Source organism: Octodon degus, unplaced genomic scaffold (assembly GCF_000260255.1).
Source record: "Octodon degus isolate 3935 unplaced genomic scaffold, OctDeg1.0 scaffold00055, whole genome shotgun sequence".
Taxonomy (NCBI): domain Eukaryota; kingdom Metazoa; phylum Chordata; class Mammalia; order Rodentia; family Octodontidae; genus Octodon; species Octodon degus.
Window position 1 is genome coordinate 508,628 of NW_004524631.1, and position 7,805 is coordinate 516,432.

General features: G+C 36.8%; 1 pseudogene; it reads right to left on the reverse strand.

Annotated features, from left to right (window-relative positions):
* LOC101578651 overlaps positions 1-7,805 on the reverse strand; it is a 20,068-nt pseudogene that overhangs the window by 3,119 nt on the left and 9,144 nt on the right.

The following is a 7,805-nucleotide window of genomic DNA, read 5'->3' on the forward strand; positions in this document are numbered from 1 at the left end:
TAAGAGAATTCCTACTGGATAACATTTTCTACTCAAAGCTGAACTACAAACAAATCAAATTGTTTAATTTTTAATTTTAATTTTAATTTTTAGGACAGGATTTCCAGGGTCTACAGAATCTCACTGCGTAGATCCGATTCGTAGCGATCCTCCTGTTTACAGCCTCCCAAGCACTGGGATTACAGCTGCACACCACCACACCCAGTCTCATTAACCATCTCAGTGGGCCCTGGGGGTGAGGCTGGCACAGCAGGCCAGAGGATCGAACTCCCAGCTCCTGCGTCTGCCTAAGCAGGTCAAATTGTTTAAATTGTGTTGGTTTATTTGGTCTGTGTAAACCCATTATATCTCCTTTAAAAGAATATACAAGTCATTGCAATATGTAGGAGCTCTACTGTCTTTCCACTGTTGTTAATGCAGTATCAATCAAATTATCAGTTGTTTCAGTACATTAAAATGTAGTATTTCTGATATTCAGACACATCAGACGCATTTGAAATTGAAGTATTTCGTTTGTTTCTAAATGTGCCCCACTGTGAGATCTATTTCATTAATGCTTCTTATGGTAATTAGGTAAGTAGGGAGGTAAGCAGGGAGGAAAAAGGAGAGAGAGAGGTGGGAGTGATGCACAGAAGAGAAGAAAGAGAGAAAAGAAGGTGATCTGTATGGGAATTTAGTCTTCATATTGCGAAGGAAACATGATGCTGGTAGTGATAAACAACACAGAAGATTGTTTCCTAATTCCAGATAATAACTAGAAAGTACTTTTAAAGTAATAACTTATATCAACCAATCTTTTTTTTTCCAATGGCTGTCAAGGTGTCCTCTAAGGATAAATACAATAATTAGGTGACTATTGGGTGGTACCCAGTTTTCAGGTGCTACTGACAATAGGAATGAGGGTAGTCTCAGGCCATACACAATTTACTCTGGCGTAGCTCTGCTTCTACCTCATTTTTGCAAGTGAACTTAGCAAAGTAGCAGATATTACAACTTTGGTTGTAAAGCACAGCATGGTCTTTGGCATCAAAACTTTTACATTGTTTACTTAGTATGAAAAGAAAAGAAAAGCCTTATGGGTAACATGTCTTTTACCTCTCCCCACTCGTATGAGCCAATATTGCCCAGAGTCGTGCCTCCCCAGGAGCAGAAAACTATGGTGCGGTCTGGCCTCCATCCCTTCCTAACTCTTGACATCAAAGCTCGGATAAAAGCCGTGATTATCGCTGTACTGCTGGCCCATTCTTGTCCATTGTAGCTATGATGGTGACTGCCAACTATAATATACCGGTCTGGAACAGAGGAAAATGAGAGCCATTAAAAGAAAATATAAATCTTAACAATACATTTGATGACATTTACATAATCCTATTGCATAAGTAAGCAACCATGAAGCAAAATTGTTCTAATAATTGGAACTACTTTAACATTTTCACCCGCTGCCGAGGCTTTCACATCTGTGTATGCCAAAGCAGAGGCAGCTGCTAAAACCAATTAGGAAACCAAAGCTTAGATCCATATTACTGTCCTTGCAACATGAATATTAATTAATGAAGTATACAAATATGTCACACTGAAAACCTTATCTAACAGTGTTCCAAAAGCACAGCGGGAAGTGCCCCGTAAACAATGCATGTACGCTCAGTAAATATTAATGAACTATTAACACATTTGAGGAAGCAGCAATTCAGGAAGTCTGAGTGTTCAAGATGTGGTAGTTATGTATGGATTTTCTAATAAATGAAGTGTTCAGGGAATTAATTACAGATGCAAGTTTTATGCTTTGGATAAAATAAAATTTGCCAACATTAAAAGTCATTTAATTGTCGCAAAATTTGCCTTATCTAATATTTTATTTCATACAATCATTCAAAATAAAGAAGCCACTAGAAATGTTTTCTTTCTTTCTTTCTTTTTTTTCTTTTTTTGTATTTTAGGGAAGGGTCTACAGGGTGTCCAAGGTCTCACTTCTAGATTGGACTCATAGTGATCTGCCTGTATACAGACTCCCAAGAGCTGGGATTATAGGTGTACACCACCACTCCCAGTCTCCACTGCCATCTCAGCATGCCCTGGGGGCAGGGCTGGCACACAGGCCTGGGGATCAAACTCCTATCCCCTGTTCCTGCTTGCAGGTGCTTTAATCCACTGGCTATGTGGCCAGCCCTAGAAATGTTTTCATAATACATACATGTTGGCTGTTTTCTGCATATCAACTATTGTCAGCAATAAAGAAACTGAAAATGTACCTCCAGACTTTTCACTGATTGTGTCAGCCAATGCTATTGATATCAGTCACCCAACTCAATTCATTTGACAAAGGAACACTATACACGTGCAGAGAAAAGTTTCTTCACTATCATTTCATAAGAAACTTTATAACTTGCTCAATAAATGTGCAGACTGTGAAGAGAAGCAGTTTGCACTGCGATCTGAGCTTTACAACTTACTGGTTGTGTTACCCTGGAAAGTTTATTTCAACTCCATGAGCTAGCTTCTTCACCTCTAATGTGCACATACAAGTGACACATATATTGACTTGTAAGACGTTTTACCTAAGTTAGTTTGCAAGGTACTTTGAACGTTGTCTGGCACAATTGGACAAATAAGATCAGCCCCTGACCAAATGCTGCCATGAGAAATGTCACAAAGTGAAGCTACTTTAGTTCTCCACATTGATGTCAGAACCATCACAGTGCCTGTGTCTGATGTCACTCTCTTAATTAAGCATAATTAACTGTTCACACAAATGATCTAAAAAGACTGAAAATTTGGGAATTCATGTATTTGTCTCTCCAAAATACTAGAAAGTTCTACTTTAGTTTGCTCATTTTCTAAATAAATCGTATCCAGAAAACAATAGTAACTGATGATTACTTCTTATTTTCAAATATGAAATTTATAAAATCATGTGAGTAAACAACCAATATTCAAGAGTTCAAGAAAATATTGAGAAAGTTTGCATAACACACACTAAAAATACTAATTGTAAATTTGATTTTTAATATTTTTATGGTACGTTGAATTTTATTCACCCTAAGGCTAGTATGATGTACTGCTGGTTTGCCAGTAATGACTTGCAAATGAATAAATGAGAAATGTTCTAGCAATTCAGAAATTCTGCAATGGAAATTCTTCCAAAAGGCTGAAGAATAGAAGTGAGCATTTCAAATTAATTTGTATATTGTATTTAAAGACACTATGACTGGAGGTTGTTCAATAGTGCCACTGTAAGGACATCAAAAAAATATGTTTTTTTTTCATGAATTTTCTTAGAGTCAGCTAACAAGAAATGGGGAGGATATATAACTTGATTTCAAAATACTTTAAGCTTTCAATTAGGTCAATGTGGCTGATGCCATGAATATAAAACTCCAAGGAGAACTTGCTAAATAATTGAACCACATCAACAGAAATGGCACCCATGTACTAAAACAATTTTTTCTGTCTACACTGTGTAAGAAGCACATGCAAATGATGTATGATTCAGTATAAGAATATATATGGAGGTATTGATATTAGTCTCTTAATTAACATACACATCAGTCATTTTTGACATTTATTGACCAATGCAATATCACCCGATAAATCCATCAGAAAGTTTAAGGAGTATAAAATTATTTAAAATATAGCCAGCTGATTGTTTTCATAAGCACTATCAGAGCTGTCAGTGAACCAAGGACATTGACTAACATTGAAAACTTTTTAGAGACAAAAATTTTGTTGTTAGAAAAAGCACATCATTAAAAAGATAATCTATTCTTTTTTAAAATTGATTTTATTTTTATTTCCACTAACAAGGTAGAATTCTCTTTTCCTGCAGTCTTGACAGCATTTGCTGTTGCTGTATTTGATTTCCTGATGGTGACCATTCTTGGAGTAAGGTGAAATTTTGGTGTTGTTTTCATTTGCATTCCACTAATGGCCAGAGATGTTGAACATTTTTATGTAGTTATTGACTTATTTAATTGAGAAACAAATATCAATGAGACATTTTCCAAACTGATTAATAGGACATGTTCAATAATTAATACATTGCACATTGTTATCTTCTCAGCGGTCATCCACAGCACAAGAAGCAGCTGTCCAAACACTACTACTACAAATCCTTCCTTTCACTGAACCAAGCGAAAGCAGCTGTACATCTATCCTAACTATTCTGTACATACAAATACAAAATGGTCCTTCCTCTGTATCCCCCCTCTCCAGTTCAGTCCTGTCAGAGATGGGTGTTCTATTGGCATCTAAATATTATAGGTGCTTAATTCAGCAAAACAATCCAACACAGTCCAGTAGTCCACAATAGTAGGTTGTTATCCACAGAAGTTGCTGACTAGAGCCTTTTACAGCTCAGCATATTAATATGGCTTTACTTTATATACCTCATTTTCACGCTTTTCTGCTGGATGGTTAAGACCAAGATAAAGCAAGACCTATATAACAAGAAATGTAACTTTGTGTCTGATAAGATCAGTCAAGTACCCTCAGGATTTATCCTCTAGCCCTGTACTGCACGTTGTAGATACTTTGTCAGTGTCAGCCATGTGGATGAGTCATGGCCAAAGCTGATAGCAATGTGTAATAGAAGGGTCATGCTTGGAATGCTTGTCATTCTGGTCTTCTAAATACATACTTCTCGTCATGACATACCAATTATTACCATACTGTCTCACAAGTAAAAGGGTTTCTTTTGTTTTTGTTTTTCTTTTTTTTTAAATGGGTAATAAATGAAAAAAAAAAGATACAAGAAAAAGAAACAATAATGTCACAGGTCTTTCCTGCTACAATGCTGTATGTGGTTAGATTTCTAAATTTCTGTCTAAAAATATGTGTTTATTACTATTTTTTAAATTTTTTCTTCATATTCTGTAAGGACTTAACTTTCAACACATCAATACTTGATGGAAGATACTTGTTCCACACTATGCCTAAGATATTTGATGATTAGACAGATAGTTAGGGTAAACTGAACTGCATATGTTGCGGGGTAATAATAAGCTTCTCTTCTGGAGGGTTAATAACCTAAGTTTGCAGATCAAAAATTGGACAAAGAAAGGGCTGCAAAGTTCGCCAACATTTTGCCCCTAGTCTTTCAAGGTCAGTGAAGACTGAGGACATAGGAGAACCCATACTGTAACATCATGTAACTCAGTTGTGCCCTAAATTTTCTGATCAAGAAGATTACGGAGCCACAGAGGAATGTAATCAATGATGAATAGTGTGCCTAAGGAGAGTCACATGGAGAGAAAACTTTTTCTCAGGTTTCACAGAGAACATTTTCTTATGTATTTATTGACCATTTGTACTTCTTGTGAAACCTGCCTATTCTGTTTTATGGCCCATTTTTATTGGGTCTTTCATTTGGAATATCTAATTTGTTTGAGTGCTTTCTATATTCTAGATATTTGGCCTATTCAACCTCTGTCCAATGAACAGATGGCAAAATTCTCTCTCTCTCTCTCTCTCTCTCTCTCTGTCTGTCTGTCTCTCTCTCTCTCTCTCTCTTCCTCTCTTTCTTCCTTCTTCTGGTGCTGGCAATTGAGCTCAGGGCCCTGTGCAAGGTAAGAACTCTACCACTAAGTCACATCTCCAGCCTATTCTTTTCTCATTTTAATAAAAATTCCAATGGTGTTACAATAAGTAAAAGAAAAACAATGAAATATGGCTATTGTAGCACATGTCATAAAAATATAATTTCTTAGTTTTACATTGATTAACTCTTAGAATAGCATAAAGTTTTTATTATACCTAAATTAAGATATTTACTTATGTTATTAAATTAATGCAGAACATTTGTTGGTGAGTTCTGATGTAAAGTGTAGATTATAAACATCTAAATTTACTTACCTGGAGATGCCAAGCCCCTTACATATCCAATGACATTTGTAATTGTTTGAAATTTTGTGACTGTCTGAATTTTCATGCTGACAATTCTTATTTCTGAAACAGACAAGGGTGCATATCTATATTACTGCAGTTTTAAGAAATAATTAAATTTATTTTTCTAATATTACCAGCAAAAGAATTCCCCCTAACTCCAGCTTTCTGATAGCCAAAGTTCTTTTTTTCTTGGTAAACATTTATTAAATATTGAATGCATGGACTCTATCTTAGGCATTTGTTGTGCAGTGATGTCTAAGACAGGATTTCTAGTCCCATAGAGCTTCAGAGCTCCAATGAAGCAAATCTAAGCCTTGCATTTAATGTTACAGCTGGGATTAATATGGGAGCACACTAAACCTGTAGGAAAGATAGGTCACTGACAAGTTTTAAAAGACAATAAAATGTTTCTGGAGAATACTGAATATTTAAGAAAAACAATATGTGGAAAAAATTTACCTTTCTAAGTGTGACAAAAATTAAAAGGATAAAGATTTTTTTTAATGTATTTAGTACAGGGTCTACAGGGTCTCACTACATAGATTGGACTCATAGTGAAACTCATGTTTTCAGCCTCCCAAGTGCTGGGATTACGGGCATGTGCAACCATGCCCAGTCTCAATCACCATGTCAGCATGCCCTGGGGGCAGGTTCAGCCTGGTATACTGGGGATCAAACCCTGGTCCCTGAATCTGCCTAAGCAGGCACTTTAGTCTGCTGAGCTATCTAGCTGGCCACAGGACAAAGATTCTTAAAGCTATTCACATGTTCATACCTTGGATATTTAATTCTATATTATTTATTGCTCACCTCTATCATGACTCTCCACTAATAGCTAGCTATGCTTTGCATTCTTCTATTTTTTGCTTAATACTCAAAACCATTTCAAATGAAAACCCCAGCAAATAGGGATTCCAGCTCTGATGCAGTGCCGAAGGCCCTTGGTGGTGACATGCGTGAACATGCACCTAAAGCGTCCTGGGAAATCTGGAGTAGGGTGGGGCATTCTGGTGGCCCCTGAAGAGTCGCTGCGTCAGGCTTCAGTGTTCAGGCATCTAGAGCCAGTGTTCAGTAGCCACATATACCAGCAGGCCCCTCCTGTCCCTTCTTATTGCTGGACGGAAATTATGGGAAATATGTCATTTCTTCTTTAAGTGTTACAATTGAAATGCTCACCTGCAGTGTAACTAGAAAATCAGGATGCTGAATCTTTGTTTTCACTTCAGGTGGTATGCAATTTGTTCGTTGTCAAACTAACAAACTTTGTTTTATGGAGTGATTTTTGGTTTATAGCAAAGATGAGTACAAATGGCAATGATACTCGGGATATTCCTCTCGCTACTCTGCCTCATGTTATTAGCATCTTGAACTTATGAGGAACTTTTGTTATGACAAATAGCTGGTATTAATTATTTTTCAGTCATGCTACTGAATTTCACTCTAATTAGTGCCATATTTTTTTAAGTAATGTAGCTTTAGAATATATGAAATGAGAGTCGGCCAAATAGCTCCGTGGATTAAAGCACCTGCGAGCAGGCACAGGGACCAGGTCTCGATTCCTGGGCCTGCCAGGCCAGCCCTGCCCCGAGGGACACTGAGAGGGTGATTGAGACTGCCCGTGCTGGTGCGTGCCTGTAATCCCAGCTCTTGAGAGGCTGTAAACAGACGGATCACTACGAGTCTGATCTAGTAGTGAGACCCTGAGCACCCGGTAAACCCCTCCCTAAAAAACAAAACAAAACAACAACAACAACAACAAAAGAATATATGAAATGATGTCTCTTCTATCATCATTATCACACTATGGTCATTATTTATTTATTTATTTATTTATTTTTCTACACTTTTATTGATAAACATATAGCAATGAGACAGTTTCAAATCAAATCGGAAGTACAGTTTCAACAAATAATACACTGCATATA